We start from the raw sequence: 14,632 nt of genomic DNA, 5'->3' as shown, positions 1-14,632 counted from the left end.
TACACTGAGTAAAAAATATGTTCTAACCTACCAGAAATACGGCAAAATTTACCTTGTTTCTGCCTCTATGAGAACACCAAAAATCTTGGAAATTATATCACGATACCTGAGAGCATGGCAATGAAACCAATTATTCGCTTGAATTTACTTTTGTTCATTTCATTTAATATGAGGTAAAAAGAGCTGTAATTTTGAAAAATAGAATTTCCGGTACGCCGTTACCATATGAACGGAAAAAATACCAAATAGTTTAAATACAGTTTATTTTTGATATTATTAAAAAAAATATGTCTGTTTGTCTTTTTTACTTTTTATTTAATTTTTCTCACCTGAAATGTCACTATCCTAGAGTACAGTAATTTTACCAGAATTGTCTTTTCCACGTACAACACATTAAAGATATACCATTTACAAATATTATAATAAAATCAGAAATTTATTAAGTTTTTATGCCATAGAAAAATCTGTCAGAAAATCTATGATTAAAAACTGCTTTTTTAAAAAATTATACGCAGTTGATCTGAAACTATAAGTGTATCGCTTGAATGTGCGCTGATATATACATTATTTGTATATATGAATGAAAAAACTATCGAGAATTTAAAAAAAAAAACTATTTAATAGAACTATTTGGAATTATGTCTCCCGCTCCTCACAAAGCATGTGGAAAATATTTGCAATCTTCTAATAAAGATTACAATAGATAAATCAAGGATCAGGACGTCCTTATGTTATGTATTTCTCTTATTCATTAATTCGTTTAATTCATTATTAATTATTATTCTATTATTCTATTAATTCATTCGTTTATTTTTTTTCTTTTATTTATTCCATTTATAACTTTTTGTTCTTTTCACTTATTCAGTCAGTCAGACAGCCACTCAATTATTTATTTATTTACTTATTCATTAATTTTGCTAGATTTTAACTTGTTCAAAATATTAATGGAAGAATGTAAATTTAGAAACACAAGTTTTAAAAAATATACTAACAGTAGAAGGTTATTTATGAATCAAATTTTAACATGAGAAACTGCTTCATTTAATGAGTTGACCTATATCATAAAGCAAACATGCAGCTGATCATAACATGTTTTTAAACCAAAACTTTTTGCAATAATATTGCAAAAATATAAAAAAATATATAAATCAAAACTTTTCATGAAAAAGAGTTTAATTTAATGAGTTCGCCGAAATCATAAAGCATACATGCAGCTGACTATAACATGTTTTTAAACCAAAAATATTTGCAATTTTTTCAAATTTAAATATTTCTTTAGTTAATCAATGATAATCAAAAAAATTTCGAGTTTTGAGGTGTAACACTTTTAACAATTTTTCTTTTAAAACCACGTAATTTTGATTCTAAAAAAATAATATTTAAATGATATGGAGGAGAAAAATCTCGAAAGTGTTTTGCATTAGACATTTATTTAAAATTTTAAATTTTCGTATTAAAAAAGGCAAAATTTGTTTTAAGATTTAACTCAGTTTTTAAACCATATAATTAAATTTTTCAGAAGAAAAATAATCTATGTCTTTGTTACTTACAAATTTAAAACAGACTCAATATTTTTTTATTATTATATTAATATTTTAAATAATGCTTAATTTAAAATTTTTACCTATTTTTTCTAAAGAAAATATGTATTCTAATCTGTTAAGTCTTTCATTATATTGATTTTTTTTAAATTAAAATAGAAATAACGTTGCTATTAAATAAAAATATTTTTGAATTTCTGAATTTTTTAAATTACTTACTAAAAATCTTCAAAGAAGAAAGTAAACATGAAATATATTCATTATAAGAAATCTTTTTTATTAATTACTCGATCAAATGCAACTTATTTAAACTTTTAAAAAAATATTGATTATCAAAGCAATTTGAGAGACATCTTTATGTGATACATTTGTAACTTACATAGTAACGAGTGTCAGACATTAACTCTATTCTAAAACTTGTGAAATAAAATAGTTAGCAAATGAAAGATTTGTTATAAAAAAAAGGACCTTCGATTCTGATTGTCTAAGCTTCATTGCTTATTGAAGCGCAAACCTCTTAGCACTTGATGTACCAATGTTGAGACTTTCTGAACTTTGATTCTATATAAAATGGTTTGCAAACTGTGAGAACATCATATCACTTCTTCATTTTCTGATATTATACGGAAAACAAAACCTTAAAACTTCAAACATGGTAAGCAATTTTAAAATACTAATATTATTAAAAGTAATATCTCTGAAGCTCGCTAACACTCTATGTTTTGTTAATTACGTTTTTCAAAATATATTTGAACTTTGTATTGTATATAAATTTGTATTGAAATGATTTGTACAAATATTTGAGTACAATAAATGCTTAATTAAAATACCTTTAATATCTTTTCCTAATTCTTAATCAAGTTCATGCATCGATTTATATTTTAAATGAAGTTGATAGCATTAAATAGAGGGAAACAATATTGATAATTTTCTCAAACTTAAAAATTCAAAACAATTAATACATCATTTAGAGGACGGTTGATTCAGATAACTCATACCTTCTGTAATTAAATTTTAAAGTGAATTCAATTAATTTTTAAAAGAAAAAAGTTAACAAGTTTTTCCATTATATCTTCTAGATACACTTATTATAACGCTTTATTACGCTACATAAATAAAAGAGAACTTATCTTGTACTTTTAAAGACAATCTTATTTAAATTCAACGTTTTTAATAGTTTTCCGTAAGAAATGAAACACGTATAGTTAAAACTCAATTTTTTTTCTATAGTTACGAAATAAAATTTATATAATAATATTTTTAATTTATATAATATATTATGAAATAATATTTTATAGTATGAAATAAAACACGTATAGTACATTATTTTTTAAACTTTGATGAAAGCAGTCACAAAATAATAAAGAAAAGAGTGTGACATAAACAGTGAGTAGAAAGAGTTCGGATAGGGTAAAACATCTCGATAAATATAAAGCAGATCGAAAAAAGGGTATAAATGCATTCAATATTGTAAAGCTATCTAATGATACAAAACTCGATTTCTCACTTGCCTGCGAAAAAAATGAGGTAAGCTTTGAAATCCTAAATATGCACCCTCATATTTCATTGCAGATTCGGATTCGCCAGATAAATGTAACCCGATTCAACAATTGGTTTATGCATTTTTCTTATTCAAGAGGCTACAGCAAACAAAATTTAAATTTAAGCACACGTTAATTAAGATGGCGATATCTCGAGGCCTTTCAGATTGAAGAAAAATTAATAAATTTTTTTCGGGTTTTTTATTTTTCAAAAACAAAATTTCAAAAAAATATATATTAAAACGCGTCTATTCCTTGTTCTTATAATATGATGGTTTCAATTTTTTTTAGAATTATAATTTCAAATTAGCTAAAAACAAAACTAACTTCAAATGACACAAAAAGAGGCGGAGCATGCTGATGACGTCAGAATTCATTTCCTGTAAAAATGAAAAGAACCAAACCAAAGCTTGGGATGCTATTTTATTTATTTGTTTGTTATATCATATTATATCGATTAGGTCTTTGCGTCTGCGTTTAGTAACATGTGTGCTCCTTAGAAACAATTGGTTTTTGGCTTGAAAAAATGTGAGGTATGTCACAAGGCTTTGAATTTTTAAACTTCACATTGTTCGTAATCTTTAATTTAATGTAATTTTTCATATCTTCTTCCTACCAAAAAAAATTCTCTTAAACGAAATTCTATTAAAAAAAATTAAAAACTTTAAAATTTTTTTTACTAATGAAATTACATATTTTATTAACGATAGAGATAGACCTGCTTAATACTCCCTTCCACCGATTTATTTTATATAAATTTTTGTATCGAAAATACTGAGTCCGTTCTTTTAAAATGTTGAAAATCTTAGCTTATATAGTAGAAATACAGCACAATATATTTATAGAATAGAAAGTGTTTGTTATTTATATATATACATATATATATATATATATATATATATATATATATATATATATATATATATATATATATATATATATATATATATATATATATATATATATATATATATATATATATATATATATATATATTTATATATATCCTGATAGGAAACAGAGAAGCAAATAATTCTAACCTCTTTATTTAATATTTTTTTATTTTCTTAATTCTTAAAAACCTCCTGCCTTGACCATTTACACAAAAGTAAATAACTTTTCATTTATAATATTCCTTCTTACGCCCCTCGTTGAATTTATTCAAAGTTACATTGATTTACATTGATTACATCTCCGTTACATTGATTTAGAACAAATTTAAGGAGTAATTAAGGATTCAAAAATTTTGTAAAAAGTCAATCAAGGTTAACAGAATTATAAGGATTTAAAAAATTCAATCATTTTGTTAGAAACCCGTAGTAAAGCGATCTATGAAACATAAACTATTATTTGTATAGCTTTATTTTCTTCTACTAAAATCAATGTCATGAAGGAATCTAAACTAATCATACAATTTCTAAAGGATAAAAAATCTATTTATATTTTTTGGGTTATTTCGAAATCAATTTTCTTTTTTTTTTAAAAAACAAAAATATTTAAAAAAAAGTTTTTAATGATATTATGATCAATATTAGAAATGATAGCAGTCAAAGATCAAAGATGATAACAATCGTATAGGATATCGTTTCTAAATATGTACAACTTCAAACATAATTATGTATTTTTAATTATTGAAATTCGGAATTAGGAAAAAAATAGAATTTTTATTGTTTTAAATCATCGCAATGATTTTTTTCAATGGTTTTATACACATGGATGGTTTCTACTAAATAAAATCTATTCATGGACGGATCTTTTGATTTTTAAGGAAAAAGTATCTATAAGATCTTAATAAGGGAACCAATTATAATTAATGACCTTTTCTTACAGAAAACTGCGTTGCTCTTGATTTCCACTCTTTGCATTTTCTTACTCATATCTGATGCAATGTGCAATCCAGAACCGAAGCCTCACCATCATCATGGGCACCATCATGGGCATGATCACCATCATGGACACCATCATCACCATGGACATCATCATGATCATCACCATGATCACCATCACGGGCATCATCACCACCACGGACATCACCATCATGAGGGTCATCATCACCATCATGGCCATCATCATTAAAATAAAGCAGTACTCATCCACTTTAAACCGATTACCTTACCATTACTTCACATTCAATCGTAAGTCTTCTGTCATAAAATAAGCGAAACTGCTGTAAAATCTCAAGCATTAATAAAATTTTCTATTAAAACACTTTGGTTTCTTAAATTATCTTCAATAGATTATAATAGATTGTTGATTGCAATATGTAAATTTCTAACATCCAAACAGCGATTTTTTCATTCTCAATTGTTTTTATAATTCTACAAGTGTGTGGAACTATGATAACAAAAAATGTAACCCTGATAACAATTTCTGATGAGTATTTATACCGATTCAGCGTAAAAATGAGGATAAGCTTGATTGTGTTTAAAATTACAATATTTGTTTATTGAATTAAATTATATAAATCTTAAAAGTTAACCCTGTGCAAAATTATTATAGTTAAAACAGTATAATAACTGAGAAAATATAAGTTCTGAATCGGTAACTTAATGAAAGAAAATCCAAAGTTTTAAAGAAGTTCTACTTTCAAGAGAACAAGGGTGAATGAAATGATTTGGAAATTGATTAAAGAGAGATAATAAAATTCGTAGATTTTGTATTTCAGCAACACCAATAGATAATAACAAGGAAACTATAAATACTGAGTCAATACCTTTTTGCCAAAACAACCAAAATCTCTATGCTGGTAAAACTAATCTTTTGCCATCAGAAAGAACAAAAGTCAAAGTTCAATGAAATTATATGAGAATTGCTTTCAGAGACTCAGTGATTCTGTTCTTGCCAATTAATGACAAAAAGCACTTAAAAATATAAAGCTCAGTGGATTTAATAATATTTGGAAAATAAATATAGATTATGGAGAAAAAGACTTTCAATTTGAAAAAATATCAATAAATGTGAAAATTATATTACATTTTTTCATCAGATAAATAGCTTCTCACACAAATTTCAATTTTTATATTGTTTAAAAATAACATATTTTTCTTCGGTTTTTCAATCGTCAACGAATATTACTTTTAAAAAAATAGGTTTTCTTTGAATTCCTTATAATAGATATGTTACCGGCAAAGTATGAAATCCGGCATTGTATAGAATGACTAGTCATTGTATAGAATGCCTAAAATTAGCCGGCAAAGTATGAAGTGATTTATATTTCACACATTTCCTAGGCATTCTATAGATTGCCAAATGAGAAACCGGCAAAGTATAAAATACATCTCCCATTCGTTTCAAATATCACCTGGCAAAGCTCATGACTTCCAACGCGTGGCTCGCGATTTTTGACTAATAACAAAAATTATTTCTTTACTGTGCTACATGGAAATGGAGGAATTTAAAGAAATTTACCGGGAAAAATTTAATGAAATGTAATTCAAAATGTCATTCAAGCCTGCGATGTTGCAACAAGTAGGTTAATTTCATAATTTTTATATGAAAATTTTGTTTCCCTTAATATGAAAGTCTTAAATTTTGTTTTGCATAACTTTTTAATTTTCTTTCCACATTTTGAATAAATGTTTTTCAATGGCACTCTCAGTATTTTTTTAGAATAACCTTTTTATTTTTGAGAAATGCATGTTACTGACCGAATGAACGAAATCGGTAATTTTGCATTTATTCGATATTTTAATACTTACTGACGATAGATTAGAAGAAACAGCAATGCAGGGTATACCGGGCAAATGTATACCGGGCAATGGCACTTGACCTTAGAGAAAATATCAGTGTAGGGTATACCGGGCAATGGCACTTAACTAGAACTAGTATGACTGGACCTTTGGTGAATGTCCGAAATATATACTAGGTCTAGTTAAGTGCCATTGCCGGTAAACATTTGCTCGGTATACCATACACTGATGTTTTTTTATGGTTCAGTGCAATTGCCCGGTATACCCTACACTGATGTTTTTTTAAGATCAAGTGCCATTGCCCGGTATACCCTACACTCATGTTTTTTAAGGTCAAGGGTCACTGCCCGGTATACATTTGCCCGATACTCCAAACACTGATGTTTCTTCTAATCTATCGTCAGTAAGTATTAAAATATCGAATAAATGAAATTATATCCACGAATAAATTAATATCAAATCGGATGCAATAAATATTTCGGACATTCACCAAAGCCACTATGTGATTGTCAACATTCACGGGTGAAAATCAACAACCACCGATTTCGCTCATTCACAGTAACATGCACATCATTTACATAATAACCTCTTCAGGACGTTTATTTCATACTTTGCCTAAATAGCATCCGGCATTGTATAGAATGCCTCGGCATTCTACACAGTGCCTATGAAAAGTATGTAATACTTCTCACATTTCATACTTTGCATAAAAACGTCAGGCATTTTATCTATACAATGCCGGCGTTTCATATTTTGCCGGTAACAGATACATTAGCAAATTAAATAATTGTATATAAAAATAACCAATATTTTGCTATTGACCAATAATAAGCATTTAAGTAAATCTATCCATTAAGTATACCTTTCAAATTTCCATTCTTAAATGACTGTAAAATAACCACGAGCAGTTTGTTCATTCAATTAAAAGTAAAATTTAAGGTTAGGAATATTACTTCATCTTTACGAGTTTGATACCGTTTACTACTGGTACGGTTTGGGGTAATCAACAACTAGTACGGGTTAATACATTGGGGTCGATTTGTGTTTCATGAAATGAACAGTAGAATGTGGATTAGTTTATCTAGTGGAGCCATCTATCATGAGTGATGGGAAATATTAGATTACTTTGTGTTCAGCATCCCTGTGATACTGACATCTATGAATAAACGAGCTTAGTATTTCAATATTATGGCTCACCAATTGAAAACTTATCATAGGAATTGGAAACTTATAGGAAAGGAGAAAATACACTACTTAACGATCGCTAAGGAACAGTTACATTTATCGAAATAATAAAAAAAAGACGTTTTTTGATACAATAAAAAAGTAAATATTTAACAAAGACAATGAACGTTTATTATTATCCAAAATAGTTCAGATGACTTCAAGTCAAAAAATAATGAAATTAAAAGTAAGAAAGATGCGTATTGGACAACTTCCAAACAGCCATGAAAAATGGCTCTTTCTGCTAGAAGTAAACAGAAATGAGTACCTCAGTAAGATATGTGATTACCTCGGACGCTAATGCACATTTCGCATCTGTTATTCATTCTGTCCACTAAACTGTAGAAGAGTCCTTGGGGATATTTTTCCACTTCTTTCTCAAGCTGGTTTTCATCTCTTACCTGATTTTGAAAGTGCGTGTTCTTCGTGAGACTTGTCTGACAAGGACATCCTAGGCGTACTCTAAAGTATTTAAGTCCGAGGAGTACACAGGCCATGGTATATGGTCAATATCTATATTTTTAAGTGTGCCTGATGCCACAGCTCACCTGTGTGCCCGCACTTTGTCGTCCATAAACACAAAATGTAGACCTACCGCAGCCCTAAAAAAGACAACCATGATCTAAAATAACCACTCTCTAATACCGTTACGACGTAACGCTACCTCGCTCGAAGATGTGAAGAGGTGTTCAGCCATCGTGCACGATACCTGCCCATACCGGCACGCCTGGGGAATACTGATCATGTTCATGAACCTATTGTTGTACACAACATGTCCCCCCCCCCTCTCTCTCTACACTAACTGGTAGCCGGAATCACTTGTCATGGGGAATTGGGATTTGTTGGAGAACATCACTCTGTACCACATCTGGTTACTCCAACCAATACGTTCCTTACACTAACGTAATATTTCTGGGCGGTGGTGAGGTTAAAGCGGGTAACATCGAACAGGCTTCCGTGCACGCAAATTAACATGGTTTTATCGAAATATAAGTTTAAATACTGCTTGAGTAAACCATGACACTTTAAATGCTGAATGTTTTTTTCAAAATATTACTTATTACTGCAGGACATTTTTCCCACTACGTAATCTTAAGTAACCCTGCCATAATTTGTCTGTATTTTAAAAAAAAACAATTTTCATCATTTAAAACATTATGGTTTACTCTAAGTTTACTTTTTTTACGTTTCCACTTTTCTGCATTTATTTCCACGAAATTAATCTTCGTCATAACAAAATAATAATTTTGAAAAAAAACTTTTTTTATTGCTTTCAAAACAATTATGTATGGAAGTTGAAAACATTATTTATTGAATTCCTGAAAACTAAATGAAGCAAAATACTTCAAATGCACATATTTCAAATTTCATGGAGTTATCTTTTTTTCTGTTTTATATCATTTTAAGCTGAAAAATATGAGGAAGTTGGAAATGAAAAAAAGGCATACAAAGCATTTACCTCTTTTTGCCGCTTTTGACTTTTTCTTTCTCGCTTAAGAGCGAGGTTTTAATTATCAAGCAGGTTAGATACTTGACATTTTTAAATTTCGTTGAAATTTTTAGGATATGCTCTATACGTAAAACCATTAGAAATGCGTTTTTTATTGTTGCGAGAAATAAAATAATTTTCTTCAAGTTATAGGAGTCAAAACTGAAGATCATCCGAAATTTTCAGAAAAACACAGCAATTTACATGAAGCGATAATTTTTGTGAAACAAGGGCAACCTCGGTATTAACCATTGTTATATTTCCTGAGATTTCCCCACAAACTATTAGGACATAAATGCTTTCAGTGGACACTTGTAGCAAAGTTCAAAGCTCATTTAAAAATTTTCAGTACTCGGCCATTTTCTTAAACTTTGAAAGTCGAAAAAAACTTTGTACCGACAGTACACCGAAAATTAATATATTTCTAGGAGTATATACAAATGAGTGTTACCGAAACAATCAACGCAGTGCAGTTTCACATTTTGCGTGTCCTTAAAATTGACCATAAAGTTCAAAAAAACTGAAATTTCTCTGAAAGTATGAAATTAGCTGGAAAAGTAGCTTTAAGTCGAGAAAAAACAAAGATCTATGGCCACATATTTATAGTTAACGATTTTAATTTTTAGAAAATATAACTTTCAGACAGTTACCTGATTAACTGAATATAGAAGTAATCATAAAAAAGCTGTTAATTATTTCAAAAATGTGATTTGACTTAATATGAGTAAATCAATTTAAAGATTCGGAATTTTTGAAATTCATTGAAAGGATTATACTTTTTTTTCTCGCTTAGATATTAATTTATTATCCTCTAAACTAATATTATAATTTTTACAATACTTTTAATTTACTTCATTTAATATTTGATACCCTAGCAAAATATCTAAATTAGAAAGTAAGAATTAAAAAAAAATTATTGGAGGACTCAGCAAATTCACTCAAAAATATTGCTGTTCATTAAAAATCAAACAACAAAAAGGGACCAAAATATTTTCAAAATAGGTTTTAGAAATGAGATGGAAGATTGTCAAAAAAAAAGTTGTTTCAATTGCTATTTGAGTTGCAATTGTAAAGAAGAAAAAACCAAAACGCAAGAATGCACAGAGAAGAGCAAGGATTTAAAAATCATATTGTCTCGTAAAAAAAATGACATATATGTACCAGAATATTAAACATGTTACATTTTAGGTTCCTTTTCATGCTGAGATTATCTTTAATGACTGAATTTTCTTTCATGACAAGAAAATTCTGCCACAATTATTTCTTATCAATTTTTTTGTTGCTGTTGTTGAATGGAATGAAAGCTGTAGTTATTTACATTCATATCTCCTACACTGAGTAAAAAATATGTTCTAACCTACCAGAACTACGGTAACCTTTAATTTGTTTCTGGTTCTATGAGAACACCAAAAATCTCTTTAATATTTACCGAAGAACTTTAGTAATGATTTCGGTATAATTAAGAATGAAGCATAGTTTCATAATATGTTATAGAATTTAGTAAAATTTTGGTAATTATATCATGATATCTTAGAGCATGGCATTGAAATCAATTACAATCGACAATTATAAAAAAAAAATATTTAATAGAACAATGTGGAATTATGTCCCCTTTCCCCCACAAAGAATGAGGGAAATATTTGCAATCTTCTAATAATGATTACAATAGATAAATCAAGGAACAGGACGACTTTATGCTATTTATTCCTCTTAATGCTATTAATTCATTCATTTATTTTTTTTTTCATTTGTTTATTCCCTTTATTTATTCTTTTCACTTATTCAGTCAGTCCGACAGCCACTCAGCAATTTATTTATTCATTCATTCATTTTGCTAGATTTTAACTTATTCAAAAAATTAATGGAGGAATGTAACTTTAGAAACACAAGTTTTAAAAATATACTAACAGTAGAAGATTGTTTATAAATCAAAACTTTCCATGAAAAAGAGTTTAATTTAATGAGCTCACCGAAATCATAAAGCATACATGCAGCTGACCATAACATGTTTTTTAACCAAAAATAATTGCTTCTTTTTTTTCAAATTTAAATATTTCTTTAATTATTCAATGATAGTCAAAAACTTTTCGAGTATTGAGATGTAAAACTTCTGACTATTTTTTTTTAAAACCACGTAATTTTCATTTTAAAAAATAATATTTAAATGACCTTGAGGAGAAAAATCTCAAAAAAAGTTTGCATTAGACATTTATTTAAAATTTAAAATTTTCGTATTAAAAATGGCAAAATTTATTTTAAGATTTTAATTCATTTTTTTGAACCATATAATTATATTTTTCAAAAAAAAAATAATCCTTATCTTTGTTACTTAAAAATTTAAAAGAGACTCCATATTTTTTATAATTATATTGATATTTCAAATAATATTTAATTTGAAGCTAATACCTATTTTTTCTAAAGAAAATATGCATTCTAAACTGTTAAGTCTTTCATTATATTGATTTTTTCTTATTACAATAGAAATAACGTTGCTATCAAATAAAACTATTCTTGCATTTCCGAAATTTTTAAATTACATACTAAAATTTTTCAAGGAGAAAAGTAAACAAGAAATGTATTTATTATAAGAAATCTTTTTTATTAATTACTTAATCAAAATGGATCAAAGCAATCATTAAAATGAGCAGAAAAATTCAACTGTATTAGATTATTATTTATGTAAGGAAACAGTATCAGCAAACTTGCATATGATGCTTACATAAGCGTATCAGATCTACGGAATAGAGCCTGCATATTACTGCTTAAGTACACTTGAGCCTAAATAATTTATAAAAAAAAATAATAAAAGTTTATTTTAGAAAATTTGTTAGTTAGATTCGCATTAAGTTTAGTACGGTCCTTAAAACTTCTTAATTTATCGAATAATTAAGAGCATAACATAAATATACATAAATTTGTATTCACTACTCTGCTTAATATTTCCAAATAAATTAATCTAATAACGAAATCAAAAATTTCGAAATTTAATTGTTAAAGTTAAACTTTTTGTAAAGTTTTCAACTTTTTTAAGGAACATATGTAACCTGTAATTAGCTTGACGCATAAAAGAAATTATTTTGAATATTTTATTTGCTGCATAAAATACATCTCGTTTTGAAAAAGGCAACTTATTTAAATTCTTCCAAAAAATATTGATTATCAAAGCAATTTGAGAGACATCTTTATGTGATACAATTTTCTACTTACATAGTAACAAGTGTCCAAATTTAACTCTTTCCTGAAACTTGTGAAACATAATAGTTAGCAAATTAAAGATTTGTTTTTAAAAGAAAGGAAATTCGATTTTGATTGCCTATGCTTCATTGCTTGTTGAAGCGCAAAGCTCTTATCACTTGATTTACCAATGTTGAGACTTTCTGAACTATGATTCTATATAAAAAGGTTTGCAAACTGTAAATACATCAAATCACTTCTACATTTCCTGATATTATACGGAAAACAAAACCTTAAAACTTCAAATATGGTAAGCAATTTTAAGATATTTATGTTATTAAAAGTAATTTCTCTTAAGCTCACTAAAACTCTAAGTTTTATTAATTTCGTTTTTCAAAATATATTTGCTTTTTGTATTGTATATGAATTTGTATTGAATTGATTTGTCAAAAATTTGAGTACAATAAATACTTAATTAAAATACCTTTAATATATTTGCCTAATTCTTAATCAAGTTCATACATCGATTTATTTTTAAATGAAGTTGATGGCATTAAATAGAAAGAAACGACATTGATTATTTTCTCAAACTTAAAAATTTAAGACAATTTATGCATCTTTTAAATGATGGTTAATTCAGACAACTAATTTCAACAGTAATTAAATTTTAAAGTAAATTCAATTAATTTTCAAAAGAAAAAAAGTTACGAAGTTTTTCCATTATTTCTTCTGGATGCACTTATTATAACGCTTTATTACGCTACATAATTAAAAAAGAACTTAAGTCGTACTTTTTAAGACAATCTTATCTAAATTCAATTTTTTTGTCAGTTTTCTGTAAGGAATAAAACACGTATAGTACATTATTTTTTAAATTTTGATGCAAGCCGACACAAAATAATAAAGAAAAGACTGTGACATAAACAGCGAGTAAAAAAAGTTCGAATGCGGTAAAACATCTCGATAAATATAAAACAGATCGAAAAAAGGGTATGAATGCATTCAATATTTTTAAAGCTATCTAATGATAAAAATCTCGATTTCTCACCTGCGCTCCCTGAGAAAAAATGAGGTAAGCTTTGAAATCCTAAATATTCTTCATCATATTTAATTGCAGATTCGGATTCTCCGGATAGATGTAACCCAATTCGACCTATTGGTTTATGCATTTTTCTTACTCAAGAGGCTACAACGAACAAAATCTTAAATTATGCACAGGCTATTTAAAATGGCGATTTCTCGGGACCCTTCAGATTGAAAAAACTAAAATAAATTTGTTTCGGGTTTTTTTGTTTTTCAAAACAAAATTTTAAAAAGAAATCAATAAAATATTTAAATGTGTCCCTTCCATGTTCTAAATCTGATGATTCCATTTTTTTTAGAATTATCACTTCAAAATAGCTTAAAACAAAACTAACTTCGAGTGACACAAAAAGAGGCGGGGCTTGTTGATGACGTCAGAATTCCCTTACTGTATAAATGGAAAGAGCCAAACCAAAGCTTGGAATGTTATTTTACTTATTTGTTTGTTATATCGTGCAATCGATTAAGTCTTTGCGTCTGCGTTTAGTAACATGTGTGCTCCTTATAATTAATGACCTTTTCTTACAGAAAACTGCATTGCTCTTGATTTCCACTATTTGCATTTTCTTACTCATATCTGATGCAATGTGCAATCCAGAGCCGAAACCTCACCATCATCATGAGGACCACCATGGGCATGATCACCATCATGGACACCATCATCACCATGGACATCATCATGATCATCACCATGATCACCATCACGGCCATCATCACCACCATGGTCATCACCATCATGAGGGTCATCATCATCATCATGGACACCATCATTAAAATTGATCTGGATTTATCTACAATACCCTCCAAACAAAATTTAAGTTTACTGCTGTAAAAATAATTTGCAAGTTTTCAAAACTGTGATGTGATTTTTAACGAAATAAATGTGCAACA

General features: G+C 27.8%; 1 long non-coding RNA gene across 1 annotated transcript; it reads left to right on the top strand.

The window, feature by feature from the left end:
* Positions 1 to 2,153: 2,153 nt before the first annotated feature.
* Positions 2,154 to 5,163, top strand: LOC147806088 (uncharacterized). Its single transcript, XR_015428541.1, has 2 exons — positions 2,154 to 2,196; positions 4,913 to 5,163. It is a non-coding gene; the product is annotated as an uncharacterized LOC147806088 (long non-coding RNA).
* The last annotated feature ends 9,469 nt before the right edge of the window (positions 5,164 to 14,632 follow it).

Source organism: Parasteatoda tepidariorum, chromosome 8 (genome assembly GCF_982258835.1).
Source record: "Parasteatoda tepidariorum strain Cologne lab strain chromosome 8, Ptep-v5.0, whole genome shotgun sequence".
Classification (NCBI taxonomy): Eukaryota; Metazoa; Arthropoda; class Arachnida; order Araneae; family Theridiidae; genus Parasteatoda; species Parasteatoda tepidariorum.
Note: the sequence above shows the minus strand (reverse complement) of the source record. Positions and strands in the feature narration are given on the sequence as shown.